The following is a 23,738-nucleotide window of genomic DNA, read 5'->3' as shown; positions in this document are numbered from 1 at the left end:
GTCCTATCAAGCATGCGCACATATACAAGTATGCCAGCTGAGGGCCTATGCAGCGTACAGAGGGAAGGACATATTTCCACTTTGAGATCGGACGGCCAAAACTCACAAGCAAATCAAGGAATGTTACTGAGAGCTAACAGAGAACACAAAGTGCTTGTCGCAAGGACATGGCACGCAAAGAGGTTCAGGAAGTGAATTGTTCATCGACTACTGCTTACCGAGAAAACCAGAGAGTCTGTCCAATGAAAATAACAAAAAAAAGGAGCTCAAGTTAACCACCTTGATTGGGCTCGTCCGGGATTTGAACCCGGGTCCTCTCGCACCCAAAGCGAGAATCATACCCCTAGACCAACGACCTTTGAGCATTTGACGGAATTGTCCTCAGCGTTTGCACCCCCCTTAGGATTCGAGGCCAAGAATGCCTATTCCTGAAGTTTGTTCCTGCCGCTGAAAGCCTTGTCGGTGTATGAGCCAAATGAATGCCCCAGTCGGCACGCTCTAACTGTCTTCACAGGTCTCCTCCTCATCCCGAAGGTTGGTGGCCCATTGACATCAGGGTGGAAGGTGCTTGCGATACACTGTTCCTTCCTTCCTTCCTTCCTTTATTCCTCTTATGCTGTTTATGTAATAAGAGGGGACGATACACAGAAGAGAGAAAGTGGCCCAACACACTAGACTAGCAGTCTTCTGATCAATCTGCAGCTGGCAAGGTGGGGGAGAGCCTTTATTTTGCACCTGCCGGGATCTGCATTGGCAGAAGCTCTGAGGGCTGGGCCTTTCCTTTTGCCTGTAAAAACAAAAAGCAGCCCTCCTCCCTCCAGCCCTGAGAGCATGGGCGTGACTCTGGAAAAAGCAGCATCTCCCCTTTGGTAAAGATGACCATTGCACAGCTGCTCACTCAGAGCTCGATCGTGCTCGATCAGGCGAGATATATTTAGGTCACCAGCAAAGTCTGTTCTCTTTTCTTGCGTAGGGTGAGCATTCACATAGCCCAGCTTCGTTGACAAGAGTGCAAAAGGTGTATACTAAAAGCTTTCTGCTTTACTTGAGCGCCATGGCAGTTATTATATTTTGGCTGCTCCAAGCAATCTCTGTCCAGCCGATGCAAATTTCCAGCTCAAATTTTCCCAGCACTCAAAAAGTCCCTCCTCCCGCCAGCTCTGCTTTCAGGAAGTTCAGCAGAAGCAGTCCAACTTCTGTTCCCACTTCAGAGGAAAAGCTTTCTCGGGCCAGAGAAAGCCAGGGAATCACTGTACCGGCATGTGCATTTCTTACAACTGGTAATCCCTCAGAACACAGAAATGAAGAAGCTGTATATGAAAATGTGATATTTCTTTGGTACACTAACCTATGTAACTAATATGGACCATTTCAGAGGACGGAGCGGACCCAACTGTGATCCCAGAGACCCAAATACCCAGCAGTAGGGAAAATAAATCCTCTCTGTGCTCTGCAACATTACATACACAAAATGCAAGCGCGTGCATTTTTTTATTGGCCCCATATACAGAATACATGTGAGGATGCTTGCCTTCCCAGTGTATTTCTCAAGCTCTTGAGAGCATATGCTATTTCCATGGGAACACAAATAAGTTCATACTTTACATTTGTGTGTGACAAAAGGGGAAAAAAACTATTTTGTGTAAAATGCCAGCAGAGAGTGTTTCTGCCCGGTCTCGAACCGGGGACCTTTCGCGTGTGAGGCGAACGTGATAACCACTACACTACAGAAACAGCTGCTTGCTCACCTTTGTAGGGACTGGGAGAACAGGTGCAAAGGGCAGTGCAAGTGGACCTGCTTAAAGACTAATCAAATGCCTTGCGCCTGAAGCTCACACAATCCAGCCTAAAACATACGTCCTATCAAGCATGCGCACATATACAAGTATGCCAGCTGAGGGCCTATGCAGCGTACAGAGGGAAGGACATATTTCCACTTTGAGATCGGACGGCCAAAACTCACAAGCAAATCAAGGAATGTTACTGAGAGCTAACAGAGAACACAAAGTGCTTGTCGCAAGGACATGGCACGCAAAGAGGTTCAGGAAGTGAATTGTTCATCGACTACTGCTTACCGAGAAAACCAGAGAGTCTGTCCAATGAAAATAACATTGAAAAAACAAAAAAAAGGAGCTCAAGTTAACCACCTTGATTGGGCTCGTCCGGGACCTCTCGCACCCAAAGCGAGAATCATACCCCTAGACCAACGAGCCACGGTCCTTTGAGCATTTGACGGAATTGTCCTCAGCGTTTGCACCCCCCTTAGGATTCGAGGCCAAGAATGCCTATTCCTGAAGTTTGTTCCTGCCGCTGAAAGCCTTGTCGGTGTATGAGCCAAATGAATGCCCCAGTCGGCACGCTCTGACTGTCTTCACAGGTCTCCTCCTCATCCCGAAGGTTGGTGGCCCATTGACATCAGGGTGGAAGGTGCTTGCGATACACTGTTCCTTCCTTCCTTCCTTCCTTTATTCCTCTTATGCTGTTTATGTAATAAGAGGGGACGATACACAGAAGAGAGAAAGTGGCCCAACACACTAGACTAGCAGTCTTCTGATCAATCTGCAGCTGGCAAGGTGGGGGAGAGCCTTTATTTTGCACCTGCTGGGATCTGCATTGGCAGAAGCTCTGAGGGCTGGGCCTTTCCTTTTGCCTGTAAAAACAAAAAGCAGCCCTCCTCCCTCCAGCCCTGAGAGCATGGGCGTGACACTGGAAAAAGCAGCATCTCCCTTTTGGTAAAGATGACCATTTCACAGCTGCTCACTCAGAGCTCGATCGTGCTCGATCAGGCGAGATATATTTAGGTCACCAGCAAAGTCTGTTCTCTTTTCTTGCGTAGGGTGAGCATTCACAGAGCCCAGCTTCGTTGACAAGAGTGCAAAAGGTGTATACTAAAAGCTTTCTGCTTTACTTGAGCGCCATGGCCGTTATTATATTTTGGCTGCTCCAAGCAATCTCTGTCCAGCCGATGCAAATTTCCAGCTCAAATTTTCCCAGCACTCAAAAAGTCCCTCCTCCCGCCAGCTCTGCTTTCAGGAAGTTCAGCAGAAGCAGTCCAACTTCTGTTCCCACTTCAGAGGAAAAGCTTTCTCGGGCCAGAGAAAGCCAGGGAATCACTGTACCGGCAAGTGCATTTCTTACAACTGGTAATCCCTCAGAACACAGAAATGAAGAAGCTGTATATGAAAATGTATTATTTCTTTGGTACACTAACCTATGTAACTAATATGGACCATTTCAGAGGACGGAGCGGACCCAACTGTGATCCCAGAGACCCAAATACCCAGCAGTAGGGAAAATAAATCCTCTCTGTGCTCTGCAACATTACATACACAAAATGCATGCGCGTGCATTTTTTTATTGGCCCCATATACAGAATACATGTGAGGATGCTTGCCTTCCCAGTGTATTTCTCAAGCTCTTGAGAGCATATGCTATTTCCATGGGAACGCAAATAAGTTCATACTTTACATTTGTGTGTGACAAAAGGGGAAAAAACTATTTTGTGTAAAATGCCAGCAGAGAGTGTTTCTGCCCGGTCTCGAACCAGGGACCTTTCGCATGTGAGGCGAACGTGATAACCACTACACTACAGAAACAGCTACTTGTTCACCTTTGTAGGGACTGGGAGAACAGGTGCAAAGGGCAGTGCAAGTGGACCTGCTTAAAGACTAATCAAATGCCTTGCGCCTGAAGCTCACACAATCCAGCCTAAAACATACGTCCTATCAAGCATGCGCACATATACAAGTATGCCAGCTGAGGGCCTATGCAGCGTACAGAGGGAAGGACATATTTCCACTTTGAGATCGGACGGCCAAAACTCACAAGCAAATCAAGGAATGTTACTGAGAGCTAACAGAGAACACAAAGTGCTTGTCGCAAGGACATGGCACGCAAAGAGGTTCAGGAAGTGAATTGTTCATCGACTACTGCTTACCGAGAAAACCAGAGAGTCTGTCCAATGAAAATAACATTGAAAAAACAAAAAAAAGGAGCTCAAGTTAACCACCTTGATTGGGCTCGTCCGGGATTTGAACCCGGGACCTGTCGCACCCAAAGCGAGAATCATACCCCTAGACCAACGAGCCACGGTCCTTTGAGCATTTGACGGAATTGTCCTCAGCGTTTGCACCCCCCTTAGGATTCAAGGCCAAGAATGCCTATTCCTGAAGTTTGTTCCTGCCGCTGAAAGCCTTGTCGGTGTATGAGCCAAATGAATGCCCCAGTCGGCACGTTCTGACTGTCTTCACAGTTCTCCTCCTCATCCCGAAGGTTGGTGGCCCATTGACATCAGGGTGGAAGGTGCTTGCGATACACTGTTCCTTCCTTCCTTCCTTCCTTTATTCCTCTTATGCTGTTTATGTAATAAGAGGGGACGATACACAGAAGAGAGAAAGTGGCCCAACACACTAGACTAGCAGTCTTCTGATCAATCTGCAGCTGGCAAGGTGGGGGAGAGCCTTTATTTTGCACCTGCTGGGATCTGCATTGGCAGAAGCTCTGAGGGCTGGGCCTTTCCTTTTGCCTGTAAAAACAAAAAGCAGCCCTCCTCCCTCCAGCCCTGAGAGCATGGGCGTGACACTGGAAAAAGCAGCATCTCCCCTTTGGTAAAGATGACCATTGCACAGCTGCTCACTCAGAGCTCGATCGTGCTCGATCAGGCGAGATATATTTAGGTCACCAGCAAAGTCTGTTCTCTTTTCTTGCGTAGGGTGAGCATTCACAGAGCCCAGCTTCGTTGACAAGAGTGCAAAAGGTGTATACTAAAAGCTTTCTGCTTTACTTGAGCGCCATGGCCGTTATTATATTTTGGCTGCTCCAAGCAATCTCTGTCCAGCCGATGCAAATTTCCAGCTCAAATTTTCCCAGCACTCAAAAAGTCCCTCCTCCCGCCAGCTCTGCTTTCAGGAAGTTCAGCAGAAGCAGTCCAACTTCTGTTCCCACTTCAGAGGAAAAGCTTTCTCGGGCCAGAGAAAGCCAGGGAATCACTGTACCGGCAAGTGCATTTCTTACAACTGGTAATCCCTCAGAACACAGAAATGAAGAAGCTGTATATGAAAATGTATTATTTCTTTGGTACACTAACCTATGTAACTAATATGGACCATTTCAGAGGACGGAGCGGACCCAACTGTGATCCCAGAGACCCAAATACCCAGCAGTAGGGAAAATAAATCCTCTCTGTGCTCTGCAACATTACATACACAAAATGCAAGCGCGTGCATTTTTTTATTGGCCCCATATACAGAATACATGTGAGGATGCTTGCCTTCCCAGTGTATTTCTCAAGCTCTTGAGAGCATATGCTATTTCCATGGGAACGCAAATAAGTTCATACTTTACATTTGTGTGTGACAAAAGGGGAAAAAAACTATTTTGTGTAAAATGCCAGCAGAGAGTCTTTCTGCCCGGTCTCGAACAGGGGACCTTTCGCGTGTGAGGCGAACGTGATAACCACTACACTACAGAAACAGCTGCTTGCTCACCTTTGTAGGGACTGGGAGAACAGGTGCAAAGGGCAGTGCAAGTGGACCTGCTTAAAGACTAATCAAATGCCTTGCGCCTGAAGCTCACACAATCCAGCCTAAAACATACGTCCTATCAAGCATGCGCACATATACAAGTATGCCAGCTGAGGGCCTATGCAGCGTACAGAGGGAAGGACATATTTCCACTTTGAGATCGGATGGCCAAAACTCACAAGCAAATCAAGGAATGTTACTGAGAGCTAACAGAGAACACAAAGTGCTTGTCGCAAGGACATGGCACGCAAAGAGGTTCAGGAAGTGAATTGTTCATCGACTACTGCTTACCGAGAAAACCAGAGAGTCTGTCCAATGAAAATAACATTGAAAAAACAAAAAAAAGGAGCTCAAGTTAACCACCTTGATTGGGCTCGTCCGGGATTTGAACCCGGGACCTCTCGCACCCAAAGTGAGAATCATACCCCTAGACCAACGAGCCACGGTCCTTTGAGCATTTGACGGAATTGTCCTCAGCGTTTGCACCCCCCTTAGGATTCGAGGCCAAGAATGCCTATTCCTGAAGTTTGTTCCTGCCGCTGAAAGCCTTGTCGGTGTATGAGCCAAATGAATGCCCCAGTCGGCACGCTCTGACTGTCTTCACAGGTCTCCTCCTCATCCCGAAGGTTGGTGGCCCATTGATATCAGGGTGGAAGGTGCTTGCGATACACTGTTCCTTCCTTCCTTCCTTCCTTTATTCCTCTTATGCTGTTTATGTAATAAGAGGGGACGATACACAGAAGAGAGAAAGTGGCCCAACACACTAGACTAGCAGTCTTCTGATCAATCTGCAGCTGGCAAAGTGGGGGAGAGCCTTTATTTTGCACCTGCTGGGATCTGCATTGGCAGAAGCTCTGAGGGCTGGGCCTTTCCTTTTGCCTGTAAAAACAAAAAGCAGCCCTCCTCCCTCCAGCCCTGAGAGCATGGGCGTGACACTGGAAAAAGCAGCATCTCCCCTTTGGTAAAGATGACGATTGCACAGCTGCTCACTCAGAGCTCGATCGTGCTCGATCAGGCGAGATATATTTAGGTCACCAGCAAAGTCTGTTCTCTTTTCTTGCGTAGGGTGAGCATTCACAGAGCCCAGCTTCGTTGACAAGAGTGCAAAAGGTGTATACTAAAAGCTTTCTGCTTTACTTGAGCGCCATGGCCGTTATTATATTTTGGCTGCTCCAAGCAATCTCTGTCCAGCCGATGCAAATTTCCAGCTCAAATTTTCCCAGCACTCAAAAAGTCCCTCCTCCCGCCAGCTCTGCTTTCAGGAAGTTCAGCAGAAGCAGTCCAACTTCTGTTCCCACTTCAGAGGAAAAGCTTTCTCGGGCCAGAGAAAGCCAGGGAATCACTGTACCGGCAAGTGCATTTCTTACAACTGGTAATCCCTCAGAACACAGAAATGAAGAAGCTGTATATGAAAATGTATTATTTCTTTGGTACACTAACCTATGTAACTAATATGGACCATTTCAGAGGACGGAGCGGACCCAACTGTGATCCCAGAGACCCAAATACCCAGCAGTAGGGAAAATAAATCCTCTCTGTGCTCTGCAACATTACATACACAAAATGCAAGCGCGTGCATTTTTTTATTGGCCCCATATACAGAATACATGTGAGGATGCTTGCCTTCCCAGTGTATTTCTCAAGCTCTTGAGAGCATATGCTATTTCCATGGGAACGCAAATAAGTTCATACTTTACATTTGTGTGTGACAAAAGGGGAAAAAAACTATTTTGTGTAAAATGCCAGCAGAGGGACCTTTCGCGTGTGAGGCGAACGTGATAACCACTACACTACAGAAACAGCTGCTTGCTCACCTTTGTAGGGACTGGGAGAACAGGTGCAAAGGGCAGTGCAAGTGGACCTGCTTAAAGACTAATCAAATGCCTTGCGCCTGAAGCTCACACAATCCAGCCTAAAACATACGTCCTATCAAGCATGCGCACATATACAAGTATGCCAGCTGAGGGCCTATGCAGCGTACAGAGGGAAGGACATATTTCCACTTTGAGATCGGACGGCCAAAACTCACAAGCAAATCAAGGAATGTTACTGAGAGCTAACAGAGAACACAAAGTGCTTGTCGCAAGGACATGGCACGCAAAGAGGTTCAGGAAGTGAATTGTTCATCGACTACTGCTTACCGAGAAAACCAGAGAGTCTGTCCAATGAAAATAACATTGAAAAAACAAAAAAAAGGAGCTCAAATTAACCACCTTGATTGGGCTCGTCCGGGATTTGAACCCGGGACCTCTCACACCCAAAGCGAGAATCATACCCCTAGACCAACGAGCCACGGTCCTTTGAGCATTTGACGGAATTGTCCTCAGCGTTTGCACCCCCCTTAGGATTCGAGGCCAAGAATGCCTATTCCTGAAGTTTGTTCCTGCCGCTGAAAGCCTTGTCGGTGTATGAGCCAAATGAATGCCCCAGTCGGCACGCTCTGACTGTCTTCACAGGTCTCCTCCTCATCCCGAAGGTTGGTGGCCCATTGACATCAGGGTGGAAGGTGCTTGCGATACACTGTTCCTTCCTTCCTTCCTTCCTTTATTCCTCTTATGCTGTTTATGTAATAAGAGGGGACGATACACAGAAGAGAGAAAGTGGCCCAACACACTAGACTAGCAGTCTTCTGATCAATCTGCAGCTGGCAAGGTGGGGGAGAGCCTTTATTTTGCACCTGCTGGGTTCTGCATTGGCAGAAGCTCTGAGGGCTGGGCCTTTCCTTTTGCCTGTAAAAACAAAAAGCAGCCCTCCTCCCTCCAGCCCTGAGAGCATGGGCGTGACACTGGAAAAAGCAGCATCTCCCCTTTGGTAAAGATGACCATTGCACAGCTGCTCACTCAGAGCTCGATCGTGCTCGATCAGGCGAGATATATTTAGGTCACCAGCAAAGTCTGTTCTCTTTTCTTGCGTAGGGTGAGCATTCACAGAGCCCAGCTTCGTTGACAAGAGTGCAAAAGGTGTATACTAAAAGCTTTCTGCTTTACTTGAGCGCCATGGCCGTTATTATATTTTGGCTGCTCCAAGCAATCTCTGTCCAGCCGATGCAAATTTCCAGCTCAAATTTTCCCAGCACTCAAAAAGTCCCTCCTCCCGCCAGCTCTGCTTTCAGGAAGTTCAGCAGAAGCAGTCCAACTTCTGTTCCCACTTCAGAGGAAAAGCTTTCTCGGGCCAGAGAAAGCCAGGGAATCACTGTACCGGCAAGTGCATTTCTTACAACTGGTAATCCCTCAGAACACAGAAATGAAGAAGCTGTATATGAAAATGTATTATTTCTTTGGTACACTAACCTATGTAACTAATATGGACCATTTCAGAGGACGGAGCGGACCCAACTGTGATCCCAGAGACCCAAATACCCAGCAGTAGGGAAAATAAATCCTCTCTGTGCTCTGCAACATTACATACACAAAATGCAAGCGCGTGCATTTTTTTATTGGCCCGATATACAGAATACATGTGAGGATGCTTGCCTTCCCAGTGTATTTCTCAAGCTCTTGAGAGCATATGCTATTTCCATGGGAACGCAAATAAGTTCATACTTTACATTTGTGTGTGACAAAAGGGGAAAAAAACTATTTTGTGTAAAATGCCAGCAGAGAGTGTTTCTGCCCGGTCTCGAACCGGGGACCTTTCGCGTGTGAGGCGAACGTGATAACCACTACACTACAGAAACAGCTGCTTGCTCACCTTTGTAGGGACTGGGAGAACAGGTGCAAAGGGCAGTGCAAGTGGACCTGCTTAAAGACTAATCAAATGCCTTGCGCCTGAAGCTCACACAATCCAGCCTAAAACATACGTCCTATCAAGCATGCGCACATATACAAGTATGCCAGCTGAGGGCCTATGCAGCGTACAGAGGGAAGGACATATTTCCACTTTGAGATCGGACGGCCAAAACTCACAAGCAAATCAAGGAATGTTACTGAGAGCTAACAGAGAACACAAAGTGCTTGTCGCAAGGACATGGCACGCAAAGAGGTTCAGGAAGTGAATTGTTCATCGACTACTGCTTACCGAGAAAACCAGAGAGTCTGTCCAATGAAAATAACAAAAAAAAGGAGCTCAAGTTAACCACCTTGATTGGGCTCGTCCGGGATTTGAACCCGGGTCCTCTCGCACCCAAAGCGAGAATCATACCCCTAGACCAACGACCTTTGAGCATTTGACGGAATTGTCCTCAGCGTTTGCACCCCCCTTAGGATTCGAGGCCAAGAATGCCTATTCCTGAAGTTTGTTCCTGCCGCTGAAAGCCTTGTCGGTGTATGAGCCAAATGAATGCCCCAGTCGGCACGCTCTAACTGTCTTCACAGGTCTCCTCCTCATCCCGAAGGTTGGTGGCCCATTGACATCAGGGTGGAAGGTGCTTGCGATACACTGTTCCTTCCTTCCTTCCTTCCTTTATTCCTCTTATGCTGTTTATGTAATAAGAGGGGACGATACACAGAAGAGAGAAAGTGGCCCAACACACTAGACTAGCAGTCTTCTGATCAATCTGCAGCTGGCAAGGTGGGGGAGAGCCTTTATTTTGCACCTGCCGGGATCTGCATTGGCAGAAGCTCTGAGGGCTGGGCCTTTCCTTTTGCCTGTAAAAACAAAAAGCAGCCCTCCTCCCTCCAGCCCTGAGAGCATGGGCGTGACTCTGGAAAAAGCAGCATCTCCCCTTTGGTAAAGATGACCATTGCACAGCTGCTCACTCAGAGCTCGATCGTGCTCGATCAGGCGAGATATATTTAGGTCACCAGCAAAGTCTGTTCTCTTTTCTTGCGTAGGGTGAGCATTCACATAGCCCAGCTTCGTTGACAAGAGTGCAAAAGGTGTATACTAAAAGCTTTCTGCTTTACTTGAGCGCCATGGCAGTTATTATATTTTGGCTGCTCCAAGCAATCTCTGTCCAGCCGATGCAAATTTCCAGCTCAAATTTTCCCAGCACTCAAAAAGTCCCTCCTCCCGCCAGCTCTGCTTTCAGGAAGTTCAGCAGAAGCAGTCCAACTTCTGTTCCCACTTCAGAGGAAAAGCTTTCTCGGGCCAGAGAAAGCCAGGGAATCACTGTACCGGCATGTGCATTTCTTACAACTGGTAATCCCTCAGAACACAGAAATGAAGAAGCTGTATATGAAAATGTGATATTTCTTTGGTACACTAACCTATGTAACTAATATGGACCATTTCAGAGGACGGAGCGGACCCAACTGTGATCCCAGAGACCCAAATACCCAGCAGTAGGGAAAATAAATCCTCTCTGTGCTCTGCAACATTACATACACAAAATGCAAGCGCGTGCATTTTTTTATTGGCCCCATATACAGAATACATGTGAGGATGCTTGCCTTCCCAGTGTATTTCTCAAGCTCTTGAGAGCATATGCTATTTCCATGGGAACGCAAATAAGTTCATACTTTACATTTGTGTGTGACAAAAGGGGAAAAAAACTATTTTGTGTAAAATGCCAGCAGAGAGTGTTTCTGCCCGGTCTCCAACCGGGGATCTTTCGCGTGTGAGGCGAACGTGATAACCACTACACTACAGAAACTGCTGCTTGCTCTCCTTTGTAGGGACTGGGAGAACAGGTGCAAAGGGCAGTGCAAGTGGACCTGCTTAAAGACTAATCAAATGCCTTGCGCCTGAAGCTCACACAATCCAGCCTAAAACATACGTCCTATCAAGCATGCGCACATATACAAGTATGCCAGCTGAGGGCCTATGCAGCGTACAGAGGGAAGGACATATTTCCACTTTGAGATCGGACGGCCAAAACTCACAAGCAAATCAAGGAATGTTACTGAGAGCTAACAGAGAACACAAAGTGCTTGTCGCAAGGACATGGCACGCAAAGAGGTTCAGGAAGTGAATTGTTCATCGACTACTGCTTACCGAGAAAACCAGAGAGTCTGTCCAATGAAAATAACATTGAAAAAACAAAAAAAAGGAGCTCAAGTTAACCACCTTGATTGGGCTCGTCCGGGATTTGAACCCGGGACCTCTCGCACCCAAAGCGAGAATCATACCCCTAGACCAACGAGCCACGGTCTTTTGAGCATTTGACGGAATTGTCCTCAGCGTTTCACCCCCCTTAGGATTCGAGGCCAAGAATGCCTATTCCTGAAGTTTGTTCCTGCCGCTGAAAGCCTTGTCGGTGTATGAGCCAAATGAATGCCCCAGTCGGCACGCTCTGACTGTCTTCACAGGTCTCCTCCTCATCCCGAAGGTTGGTGGCCCATTGACATCAGGGTGAAAGGTGCTTGCGATACACTGTTCCTTCCTTCCTTCCTTCCTTTATTCCTCTTATGCTGTTTATGTAATAAGAGGGGACGATACACAGAAGAGAGAAAGTGGCCCAACACACTAGACTAGCAGTCTTCTGATCAATCTGCAGCTGGCAAGGTGGGGGAGAGCCTTTATTTTGCACCTGCTGGGATCTGCATTGGCAGAAGCTCTGAGGGCTGGGCCTTTCCTTTTGCCTGTAAAAACAAAAAGCAGCCCTCCTCCCTCCAGCCCTGAGAGCATGGGCGTGACACTGGAAAAAGCAGCATCTCCCCTTTGGTAAAGATGACCATTGCACAGCTGCTCACTCAGAGCTCGATCGTGCTCGATCAGGCGAGATATATTTAGGTCACCAGCAAAGTCTGTTCTCTTTTCTTGCGTAGGGTGAGCATTCACAGAGCCCAGCTTCGTTGACAAGAGTGCAAAAGGTGTATACTAAAAGCTTTCTGCTTTACTTGAGCGCCATGGCCGTTATTATATTTTGGCTGCTCCAAGCAATCTCTGTCCAGCCGATGCAAATTTCCAGCTCAAATTTTCCCAGCACTCAAAAAGTCCCTCCTCCCGCCAGCTCTGCTTTCAGGAAGTTCAGCAGAAGCAGTCCAACTTCTGTTCCCACTTCAGAGGAAAAGCTTTCTCGGGCCAGAGAAAGCCAGGGAATCACTGTACCGGCAAGTGCATTTCTTACAACTGGTAATCCCTCAGAACACAGAAATGAAGAAGCTGTATATGAAAATGTATTATTTCTTTGGTACACTAACCTATGTAACTAATATGGACCATTTCAGAGGACGGAGCGGACCCAACTGTGATCCCAGAGACCCAAATACCCAGCAGTAGGGAAAATAAATCCTCTCTGTGCTCTGCAACATTACATACACAAAATGCAAGCGCGTGCATTTTTTTATTGGCCCCATATACAGAATACATGTGAGGATGCTTGCCTTCCCAGTGTATTTCTCAAGCTCTTGAGAGCATATGCTATTTCCATGGGAACGCAAATAAGTTCATACTTTACATTTGTGTGTGACAAAAGGGGAAAAAAACTATTTTGTGTAAAATGCCAGCAGAGAGTGTTTCTGCCCGGTCTCGAACCGGGGACCTTTCGCGTGTGAGGCAAACGTGATAACCACTACACTACAGAAACAGCTGCTTGCTCACCTTTGTAGGGACTGGGAGAACAGGTGCAAAGGGCAGTGCAAGTGGACCTGCTTAAAGACTAATCAAATGCCTTGCGCCTGAAGCTCACACAATCCAGCCTAAAACATACGTCCTATCAAGCATGCGCACATATACAAGTATGCCAGCTGAGGGCCTATGCAGCGTACAGAGGGAAGGACATATTTCCACTTTGAGATCGGACGGCCAAAACTCACAAGCAAATCAAGGAATGTTACTGAGAGCTAACAGAGAACACAAAGTGCTTGTCGCAAGGACATGGCACGCAAAGAGGTTCAGGAAGTGAATTGTTCATCGACTACTGCTTACCGAGAAAACCAGAGAGTCTGTCCAATGAAAATAACATTGGAAAAACAAAAAAAAGGAGCTCAAGTTAACCACCTTGATTGGGCTCGTGCGGGATTTGAATCCGGGACCTCTCGCACCCAAAGCGAGAATCATACCCCTAGACCAACGAGCCACGGTCCTTTGAGCATTTGACGGAATTGTACTCAGCGTTTGCACCCCCCTTAGGATTCGAGGCCAAGAATGCCTATTCCTGAAGTTTGTTCCTGCCGCTGAAAGCCTTGTCGGTGTATGAGCCAAATGAATGCCCCAGTCGGCACGCTCTGACTGTCTTCACAGGTCTCCTCCTCATCCCGAAGGTTGGTGGCCCATTGACATCAGGGTGAAAGGTGCTTGCGATACACTGTTCCTTCCTTCCTTCCTTCCTTTATTCCTCTTATGCTGTTTATGTAATAAGAGGGGACGATACACAGAAGAGAGAAAGTGGCCCAACACACTAGACTAGCAGTCTTCTGATCAATCTGCAGCTGGCAAGGTGGGGGAGAGCCTTTATTTTGCACCTGCTGGGATCTGCATTGGCAGAAGCTCTGAGGGCTGGGCCTTTCCTTTTGCCTGTAAAAACAAAAAGCAGCCCTCCTCCCTCCAGCCCTGAGAGCATGGGCGTGACACTGGAAAAAGCAGCATCTCCCCTTTGGTAAAGATGACCATTGCACAGCTGCTCACTCAGAGCTCGATCGTGCTCGATCAGGCGAGATATATTTAGGTCACCAGCAAAGTCTGTTCTCTTTTCTTGCGTAGGGTGAGCATTCACAGAGCCCAGCTTCGTTGACAAGAGTGCAAAAGGTGTATACTAAAAGCTTTCTGCTTTACTTGAGCGCCATGGCAGTTATTATATTTTGGCTGCTCCAAGCAATCTCTGTCCAGCCGATGCAAATTTCCAGCTCAAATTTTCCCAGCACTCAAAAAGTCCCTCCTCCCGCCAGCTCTGCTTTCAGGAAGTTCAGCAGAAGCAGTCCAACTTCTGTTCCCACTTCAGAGGAAAAGCTTTCTCGGGCCAGAGAAAGCCAGGGAATCACTGTACCGGCATGTGCATTTCTTACAACTGGTAATCCCTCAGAACACAGAAATGAAGAAGCTGTAATATGAAAATGTGATATTTCTTTGGTACACTAACCTATGTAACTAATATGGACCATTTCAGAGGACGGAGCGGACCCAACTGTGATCCCAGAGACCCAAATACCCAGCAGTAGGGAAAATAAATCCTCTCTGTGCTCTGCAACATTACATACACAAAATGCAAGCGCGTGCATTTTTTTACTGGCCCCATATACAGAATACATGTGAGGATGCTTGCCTTCCCAGTGTATTTCTCAAGCTCTTGAGAGCATATGCTATTTCCATGGGAACGCAAATAAGTTCTTACTTTACATTTGTGTGTGACAAAAGGGGAAAAAAACTATTTTGTGTAAAATGCCAGCAGAGAGTGTTTCTGCCCGGGACCTTTCGCGTGTCAGGCGAACGTGATAACCACTACCCTACAGAAACAGCTGCTTGCTCACCTTTGTAGGGACTGGGAGAACAGGTGCAAAGGGCAGTGCAAGTGGACCTGCTTAAAGACTAATCAAATGCCTTGCGCCTGAAGCTCACACAATCCAGCCTAAAACATACGTCCTATCAAGCATGCGCACATATACAAGTATGCCAGCTGAGGGCCTATGCAGCGTACAGAGGGAAGGACATATTTCCACTTTGAGATCGGATGGCCAAAACTCACAAGCAAATCAAGGAATGTTACTGAGAGCTAACAGAGAACACAAAGTGCTTGTCGCAAGGACATGGCACTCAAAGAGGTTCAGGAAGTGAATTGTTCATCGACTACTGCTTACCGAGAAAACCAGAGAGTCTGTCCAATGAAAATAACATTGAAAAAACAAAAAAAAGGAGCTCAAGTTAACCACCTTGATTGGGCTCGTCCGGGATTTGAACCCGGGATCTAAAGCGAGAATGATACCCCTAGACCAACGAGCCACGGTCCTTTGAGCATTTGACGGAATTGTCCTCAGCGTTTGCACCCCCCTTAGGATTCGAGGCCAAGAATGTCTATTCCTGAAGTTTGTTCCTGCCGCTGAAAGCCTTGTCGGTGTATGAGCCAAATGAATGCCCCAGTCGGCACGCTCTGACTGTCTTCACAGGTCTCCTCCTCATCCCGAAGGTTGGTGGCCCATTGACATCAGGGTGGAAGGTGCTTGCGATACACTGTTCCTTCCTTCCTTCCTTTATTCCTCTTATGCTGTTTATGTAATAAGAGGGGACGATACACAGAAGAGAGAAAGTGGCCCAACACACTAGACTAGCAGTCTTCTGATCAATCTGCAGCTGGCAAGGTGGGGGAGAGCCTTTATTTTGCACCTGCTGGGATCTGCATTGGCAGAAGCTCTGAGGGCTGGGCCTTTCCTTTTGCCTGTAAAAACAAAAAGCAGCCCTCCTCCCTCCAGCCCTGAGAGCATGGGCGTGACACTGGAAAAAGCAGCATCTCCCCTTTGGTAAAGATGACGATTGCACAGCTGCTCACTCAGAGCTCGATCGTGCTCGATCAGGCGAGATATATTTAGGTCACCAGCAAAGTCTGTTCTCTTTTCTTGCGTAGGGTGAGCATTCACAGAGCCCAGCTTCGTTGACAAGAGTGCAAAAGGTGTATACTAAAAGCTTTCTGCTTTACTTGAGCGCCATGGCCGTTATTATATTTTGGCTGCTCCAAGCAATCTCTGTCCAGCCGATGCAAATTTCCAGCTCAAATTTTCCCAGCACTCAAAAAGTCCCTCCTCCCGCCAGCTCTGCTTTCAGGAAGTTCAGCAGAAGCAGTCCAACTTCTGTTCCCACTTCAGAGGAAAAGCTTTCTCGGGCCAGAGAAAGCCAGGGAATCACTGTACCGGCAAGTGCATTTCTTACAACTGGTAATCCCTCAGAACACAGAAATGAAGAAGCTGTATATGAAAATGTATTATTTCTTTGGTACACTAACCTATGTAACTAATATGGACCATTTCAGAGGATGGAGCGGACCCAACTGTGATCCCAGAGACCCAAATACCCAGCAGTAGGGAAAATAAATCCTCTCTGTGCTCTGCAACATTACATACACAAAATGCAAGCGCGTGCATTTTTTTATTGGCCCCATATACAGAATACATGTGAGGATGCTTGCCTTCCCAGTGTATTTCTCAAGCTCTTGAGAGCATATGCTATTTCCATGGGAATGCAAATAAGTTCATACTTTACATTTGTGTGTGACAAAAGGGGAAAAAAACTATTTTGTGTAAAATGCCAGCAGAGGGACCTTTCGCGTGTGAGGCGAACGTGATAACCACTACACTACAGAAACAGCCGCTTGCTCACCTTTGTAGGGACTGGGAGAACAGGTGCAAAGGGCAGTGCAAGTGGACCTGCTTAAAGACTAATCAAATGCCTTGCGCCTGAAGCTCACACAATCCAGCCTAAAACATACGTCCTATCAAGCATGCGCACATATACAAGTATGCCAGCTGAGGGCCTATGCAGCGTACAGAGGGAAGGACATATTTCCACTTTGAGATCGGACGGCCAAAACTCACAAGCAAATCAAGGAATGTTACTGAGAGCTAACAGAGAACACAAAGTGCTTGTCGCAAGGACATGGCACGCAAAGAGGTTCAGGAAGTGAATTGTTCATCGACTACTGCTTACCGAGAAAACCAGAGAGTCTGTCCAATGAAAATAACATTGAAAAAACAAAAAAAAGGAGCTCAAATTAACCACCTTGATTGGGCTCGTCCGGGATTTGAACCCGGGACCTCTCGCACCCAAAGCGAGAATCATACCCCTAGACCAACGAGCCACGGTCCTTTGAGCATTTGACGGAATTGTCCTCAGCGTTTGCACCCCCCTTAGGATTCGAGGCCAAGAATGCCTATTCCTGAAGTTTGTTCCTGCCGCTGAAAGCCTTGTCGGTGTATGAGCCAAATGAATGCCCCAGTCGGCACGCTCTGACTGTCTTCACAGGTCTCCTCCTCATCCCGAAGGTTGGTGGCCCATTGACATCAGGGTGGAAGGTGCTTGCGATACACTGTTCCTTCCTTCCTTCCTTCCTTTATTCCTCTTATGCTGTTTATGTAATAAGAGGGGACGATACACAGAAGAGAGAAAGTGGCCCAACACACTAGACTAGCAGTCTTCTGATCAATCTGCAGCTGGCAAGGTGGGGGAGAGCCTTTATTTTGCACCTGCTGGGATCTGCATTGGCAGAAGCTCTGAGGGCTGGGCCTTTCCTTTTGCCTGTAAAAACAAAAAGCAGCCCTCCTCCCTCCAGCCCTGAGAGCATGGGCGTGACACTGGAAAAAGCAGCATCTCCCCTTTGGTAAAGATGACCATTGCACAGCTGCTCACTCAGAGCTCGATCGTGCTCGATCAGGCGAGATATATTTAGGTCACCAGCAAAGTCTGTTCTCTTTTCTTGCGTAGGGTGAGCATTCACAGAGCCCAGCTTCGTTGACAAGAGTGCAAAAGGTGTATACTAAAAGCTTTCTGCTTTACTTGAGCGCCATGGCCGTTATTATATTTTGGCTGCTCCAAGCAATCTCTGTCCAGCCGATGCAAATTTCCAGCTCAAATTTTCCCAGCACTCAAAAAGTCCCTCCTCCCGCCAGCTCTGCTTTCAGGAAGTTCAGCAGAAGCAGTCCAACTTCTCTTCCCACTTCAGAGGAAAAGCTTTCTCGGGCCAGAGAAAGCCAGGGAATCACTGTACCGGCAAGTGCATTTCTTACAACTGGTAATCCCTCAGAACACAGAAATGAAGAAGCTGTATATGAAAATGTATTATTTCTTTGGTACACTAACCTATGTAACTAATATGGACCATTTCAGAGGACGGAGCAGACCCAACTGTGATCCCAGAGACCCAAATACCCAGCAGTAGGGAAAATAAATCCTCTCTGTGCTCTGCAACATTACATACACAAAATGCAAGCGCGTGCATTTTTTTATTGGCCCCATATACAGAATACATGTGAGGATGCTTGCCTTCCCAGTGTATTTCTCAAGCTCTTGAGAGCATATGCTATTTCCATGGGAACGCAAATAAGTTCATACTTTACATTTGTGTGTGACAAAAGGGGAAAAAAACTATTTTGTGTAAAATGCCAGCCGAGAGTGTTTCTGCCCGGTCTCGAACCGGGGACCTTTCGCGTGTGAGGCGAACGTGATAACCACTACACTACAGAAACAGCTGCTTGCTCACCTTTGTAGAGACTGGGAGAACAGGTGCAAAGGGCAGTGCAAGTGGACCTGCTTAAAGACTAATCAAATGCCTTGCGCCTGAAGCTCACACAATCCAGCCTAAAACATACGTCCTATCAAGCATGCGCACATATACAAGTATGCCAGCTGAGGGCCTATGCAGCGTACAGAGGGAAGGACATATTTCCACTTTGAGATCGGACGGCCAAAACTCACAAGCAAATCAAGGAATGTTACTGAAAGCTAACAGAGAACACAAAGTGCTTGTTGCAAGGACATGGCACGCAAAGAGGTTCAGGAAGTGAATTGTTCATCGACTACTGCTTACCGAGAAAACCAGAGAGTCTGTCCAATGAAAATAACATTGGAAAAACAAAAAAAAGGAGCTCAAGTTAACCACCTTGATTGGGCTCGTCCGGGATTTGAATCCGGGACCTCTCGCACCCAAAGCGAGAATCATACCCCTAGACCAACGAGCCACGGTCCTTTGAGCATTTGACGGAATTGTACTCAGCGTTTGCACCCCCCTTAGGATTCGAGGCCAAGAATGCCTATTCCTGAAGTTTGTTCCTGCCGCTGAAAGCCTTGTCGGTGTATGAGCCAAATGAATGCCCCAGTCGGCACACTCTGACTGTCTTCACAGGTCTCCTCCTCATCCCGAAGGTTGGTGGCCCATTGACATCAGGGTGAAAGGGGCTTGCGATACACTGTTCCTTCCTTCCTTCCTTCCTTTATTCCTCTTATGCTGTTTATGTAATAAGAGGGGACGATACACAGAAGAGAGAAAGTGGCCCAACACACTTGACTAGCAGTCTTCTGATCAATCTGCAGCTGGCAAGGTGGGGGAGAGCCTTTATTTTGCACCTGCTGGGATCTGCATTGGCAGAAGCTCTGAGGGCTGGGCCTTTCCTTTTGCCTGTAAAAACAAAAAGCAGCCCTCCTCCCTCCAGCCCTGAGAGCATGGGCGTGACACTGGAAAAAGCAGCATCTCCCCTTTGGTAAAGATGACCATTGCACAGCTGCTCACTCAGAGCTCGATCGTGCTCGATCAGGCAAGATATATTTAGGTCACCAGCAAAGTCTGTTCTCTTTTCTTGCGTAGGGTGAGCATACACAGAGCCCAGCTTCGTTGACAAGAGTGCAAAAGGTGTATACTAAAAGCTTTCTGCTTTACTTGAGCGCCATGGCAGTTATTATATTTTGGCTGCTCCAAGCAATCTCTGTCCAGCCGATGCAAATTTCCAGCTCAAATTTTCCCAGCACTCAAAAAGTCCCTCCTCCCGCCAGCTCTGCTTTCAGGAAGTTCAGCAGAAGCAGTCCAACTTCTGTTCCCACTTCAGAGGAAAAGCTTTCTCGGGCCAGAGAAAGCCAGGGAATCACTGTACCGGCAAGTGCATTTCTTACAACTGGTAATCTCTCAGAACACAGAAATGAAGAAGCTGTATATGAAAATGTGATATTTCTTTGGTACACTAACCTATGTAACTAATATGGACCATTTCAGAGGACGGAGCGGACCCAACTGTGATCCCAGAGACCCAAATACCCAGCAGTAGGGAAAATAAATCCTCTCTGTGCTCTGCAACATTACATACACAAAATGCAAGCGCGTGCATTTTTTTATTGGCCCCATATACAGAATACATGTGAGGATGCTTGCCTTCCCAGTGTATTTCTCAAGCTCTTGAGAGCATATGCTATTTCCATGGGAACGCAAATAAGTTCATACTTTACATTTGTGTGTGACAAAAGGGGAAAATAACTATTTTGTGTAAAATGCCAGCAGAGAGTGTTTCTGCCCGGTCTCGAACCAAGCTTGATAACCACTACACTACAGAAACAGCTGCTTGCTCGCCTTTGTAGGGACTGGGGGAACAGGTGCAAAGGGCAGTGCAATTGGACCTGCTTAAAGACTAATCAAATGCCTTGCGCCTGAAGCTCACAAAACCCAGCCTAAAACATACGTCCTATCAAGCATGCGCACATATACAAGTATGCCAGCTGAGGGTGTGGAAACAGAAAAATTGATATGAGGCCGGGAAACCCAAAGGAAACACACCAACACAGGTTACAAAGGACATACAAAGCGCTTTATTCAAAGTTACAGAATTACCAAAAGTCAGTTGACATACGGATAGCTATTCGGCCCTCAGAGTAACAGAACGAACCATCAACGGTAGTTCGCCGTGTTAGTGTGAGAGAACGAACATCGGGATACTTGGGTTTTTATACCTTTTGTCCGGCATTGGCCAACCCTCTCGCAAGTTAACCATTCTTGGAGCCAAACCTAGGGTTCGTAGCCAGGTCAATCCCATAATATATGCAATTTGATCAGTTCCGCTGATACAGTTGTTCATTTACACATGGGTCAGAGAGAGGACAAGGTCTTAGTTCGCGACCCTAACAGGTGGCCTGCGGACATATTATTTATTCACGTGTGCAGAGGTCACAACGGCCAGAATCCCACTCGAAATGTCATTCGGCCTCCATTTTGTTGTTCGGGGTGACTTCCACGCTGCAAGAGTACCTAAAATGGCGGCTTAATCCAAGATGGCGATTTGCACAATACATTAAGGTCAGGACCTTGCCGCGGAACCTATGTACACAATGTTTTTTAGACAGCTTGGCGTAGGCCAACATACATTTAAACAATGCGATTAGAGGTACAATATTATTTCGCTTTCCACAGACCCTCCTTTTGGCCTATGCCAAGTGCTAAACATCATCTCTAATACTTTCAAAAACGACTCCAGGTATTATCATCCATAGGTTCCGCATCATTGTCTGTAATGTCAATAGCCATAAGGTCGTTCATAAGAACCTCTTGCAACATGAACTCTTTAGATGCTGTATCTGGGGTATATATCTTATGCCCTATTGCGCTCACTGCTTGAGCACAACACCCCCCCATCATTCCACATATACTTGGGAGGCATTGAAAACAACAACAAAGAAATAACAGGATCCCTAAAATAACCAGAAAGACGGAAAGCACTTTCCAACCCCAAGATCGCAAAGAATCCCAAAACCATGCACTAAGGTTCCAGTCTCCTACAGGGATATGGACTTCAGAACTGAGAGTAAGTAAGTTCTGAATTGCTTTAAAAATTGTTGGCGAGGAGTCTGGTACGAAAACACAACAAGCGGACCCCACTAATTTGCATACTCCACCTCTTTCTGCCAAGATGACATCTAATGCCATCCGATTTTGAAGTGCTACCAATCTTATCGCTTTTTGCTCTAAGGTCATATTGTAGAGTATGTCCGTGGTCCGGTTGATCGTTCTCTCCAATACCCTCGCTAATCCCCTAATATTTTCTGAGCTTGCTATTTGTCCCCAAAAGGGTACAACTGATTTGGCTATGTCCCCAAATACTTGCCCAGGGGTATCTCCATTGTTGTCTCGTCGTGGGCGAGCCTTAGATACCTCTAAGGTACTAGCTATAAATACCCCGGGTAACAATATTCCTAAATAACAAGTCCCCTGCCAATCCTTGGGCAACCAGGGAAATGCTAAACTACCACAGACAAAATAAACGGGTCCACCTACGTACAGAGGCCTATTTTCCCCAGTCAAATTTACAATATTTTTACAAGTTTCAAAATCTCCCATTGGCCTAGTGCCATTTCTCTGTACACAGAAGGGAACCGAGTCAGGACTATGTGTCATGTTCTGTTCGGCAGATCCGTTTCCCGGGAGGCACTTCAACATGGCCGCCGTGTCTGGCGATTATAGCACACGCAACAGTCTAGATGTTCTTTCCCAGAACACATTGCAGCGCTCTGATGTCACATCCTCCCAAGCAGCTTATCAACAGGATCCTCCAGGAGTCCAGTGCGTTGCTACTCTCTTAGGAGTATACAAACGCTTCGTGAGTCAGTTTGTTAGTTTACCTCTGTGTTTCCTTATTTCTTATTCCTGACTTCGGCTGACACTCTCTCATCTCGTTACTTTTCCCTTTTTACTCTTGACTTCCAGACTGTTAGGAAAGATTTCGTAATTGTAGGGAATTTTCCTTCCATGTGGCAACCCCTAAACTTTTTGCTATTGTTTTTAACCTTGTTCTTGACTTTGCCAGAGAAGTACAGCCTTCTGCCGCACTTCTCTGGGCTTTCGCTCCTTTCTTACGGGGAAACTGACATGCCCTTAAGACAGTCAGTACCGGGGAACGCTGTTTCCCGTAGTTTCTTCTATCATGTTGCGGCTTTAGTGCAACATGACACAAGAGGGCACTGTAAGCTAAGTTACAGCTCTCTTGGGTCTCTAGCCTTCTACAGGCCCTAGATACTCTTTTAGGATGGTATTTGATCGGTGCAAGTCATTCAGGGACTCGAATGGTGGCAGCGATCGTTTTGTTTATTTTGAGCTCCTTTTGGCGTTCTGAGCACGTTTTTGCACTGAACCCAAAATGGTGGCCTGGCTCCCAAAATGGCCAGGCCGCGAGGCTCCTTTGTCTTGTCCACTGACCGTCTTGCTCCCTTCACCTTCCCCAGGTCCGACGACCCGGGGCCTTCCTTATTTGGGCATGTACTTTCCCGCGAAACGTGGTTGCTTTCGCGGGCTTCTACATGTCGTTTGTGTGCCTCCAGGGTGTGGGCTGGGATGTCTGGTCCCAATACACATCCTGGGTGCCAGAGAGTCTAGGGTGGTGCGAATGCCTGGGACCACCGTGGTCCGTGATTGGTCCACGTATGGTATGTGTTTTGATGAGCGGATCTCCCATTGGCTCCCCTCCGTTTTGGCGCGAAGGGAACCGTGGATAAGAGGGGGCTGGAAACACCACTACCATGTCGATCTCCTGAGTTCTCACGAACGAAGGAATACAGGAGCCAAGTATCCTGCAACTACGAGGCTGGACCGAGGAATCGCTGGTGACCCGCTGAAGGAATCCTCCTTTGCACTGCTGTCGTCCGGAGAGCCCCTGTCCTCCTTTGATCGAACCAGAAGGCCTGTACTGGTGCTTCGACCTTTGGAATAGCAGGAACAGCTATTCCCGGCATCTTCAACCATCTCCTGCCAAGTAAGCCTTCGGAAGCGTCTCTGGGCCATCCAGTTGACTGACCAGCTTACAAAGGAGTTTGGCTCTGCAACCGCCGCCAGGTTGTGTTGTATTGCGAGTCCTTGTCCCTCTCCCACGCTTCGTACGCTTGGCGTCCCCAGGTCTGAAGGGAGGAGGGTTCATTTGGCTCGAATACACACGGCCGCTCCGTTGTCCT

The 23,738-nt window shown here is 47.3% G+C and overlaps 9 non-coding genes across 9 annotated transcripts; all 9 read right to left on the bottom strand.

Annotated features, from left to right (window-relative positions):
* Positions 1–1,661: 1,661 nt before the first annotated feature.
* Positions 1,662–1,734, bottom strand: TRNAV-CAC (transfer RNA valine (anticodon CAC)). The gene has a single exon. It is a non-coding gene; the product is annotated as a tRNA-Val (tRNA).
* A 1,789-nt stretch (positions 1,735–3,523) lies between these two features.
* Positions 3,524–3,596, bottom strand: TRNAV-CAC (transfer RNA valine (anticodon CAC)). Its single transcript has one exon. It is a non-coding gene; the product is annotated as a tRNA-Val (tRNA).
* A 2,296-nt stretch (positions 3,597–5,892) lies between these two features.
* On the bottom strand, positions 5,893–5,964 carry TRNAP-UGG (transfer RNA proline (anticodon UGG)). Its single transcript has one exon. It is a non-coding gene; the product is annotated as a tRNA-Pro (tRNA).
* Positions 5,965–7,742: 1,778 nt separating this feature from the next.
* On the bottom strand, positions 7,743–7,814 carry TRNAP-UGG (transfer RNA proline (anticodon UGG)). Its single transcript has one exon. It is a non-coding gene; the product is annotated as a tRNA-Pro (tRNA).
* Positions 7,815–9,125: 1,311 nt separating this feature from the next.
* Positions 9,126–9,198, bottom strand: TRNAV-CAC (transfer RNA valine (anticodon CAC)). Its single transcript has one exon. It is a non-coding gene; the product is annotated as a tRNA-Val (tRNA).
* A 2,277-nt stretch (positions 9,199–11,475) lies between these two features.
* Positions 11,476–11,547, bottom strand: TRNAP-UGG (transfer RNA proline (anticodon UGG)). The gene has a single exon. It is a non-coding gene; the product is annotated as a tRNA-Pro (tRNA).
* A 1,310-nt stretch (positions 11,548–12,857) lies between these two features.
* On the bottom strand, positions 12,858–12,930 carry TRNAV-CAC (transfer RNA valine (anticodon CAC)). Its single transcript has one exon. It is a non-coding gene; the product is annotated as a tRNA-Val (tRNA).
* Positions 12,931–17,052: 4,122 nt separating this feature from the next.
* TRNAP-UGG (transfer RNA proline (anticodon UGG)) lies at positions 17,053–17,124 on the bottom strand. The gene has a single exon. It is a non-coding gene; the product is annotated as a tRNA-Pro (tRNA).
* A 1,311-nt stretch (positions 17,125–18,435) lies between these two features.
* Positions 18,436–18,508, bottom strand: TRNAV-CAC (transfer RNA valine (anticodon CAC)). The gene has a single exon. It is a non-coding gene; the product is annotated as a tRNA-Val (tRNA).
* Positions 18,509–23,738: the final 5,230 nt, after the last annotated feature.

This window comes from Ambystoma mexicanum, chromosome 2q (assembly GCF_040938575.1).
Source record: "Ambystoma mexicanum isolate Mex_15411 chromosome 2q, UKY_AmexF1_1, whole genome shotgun sequence".
NCBI classification, from domain to species: domain Eukaryota; kingdom Metazoa; phylum Chordata; class Amphibia; order Caudata; family Ambystomatidae; genus Ambystoma; species Ambystoma mexicanum.
The sequence above is the reverse complement of the archived record's forward strand: the minus strand, read 5'-3'. Positions and strand labels throughout refer to the sequence as shown.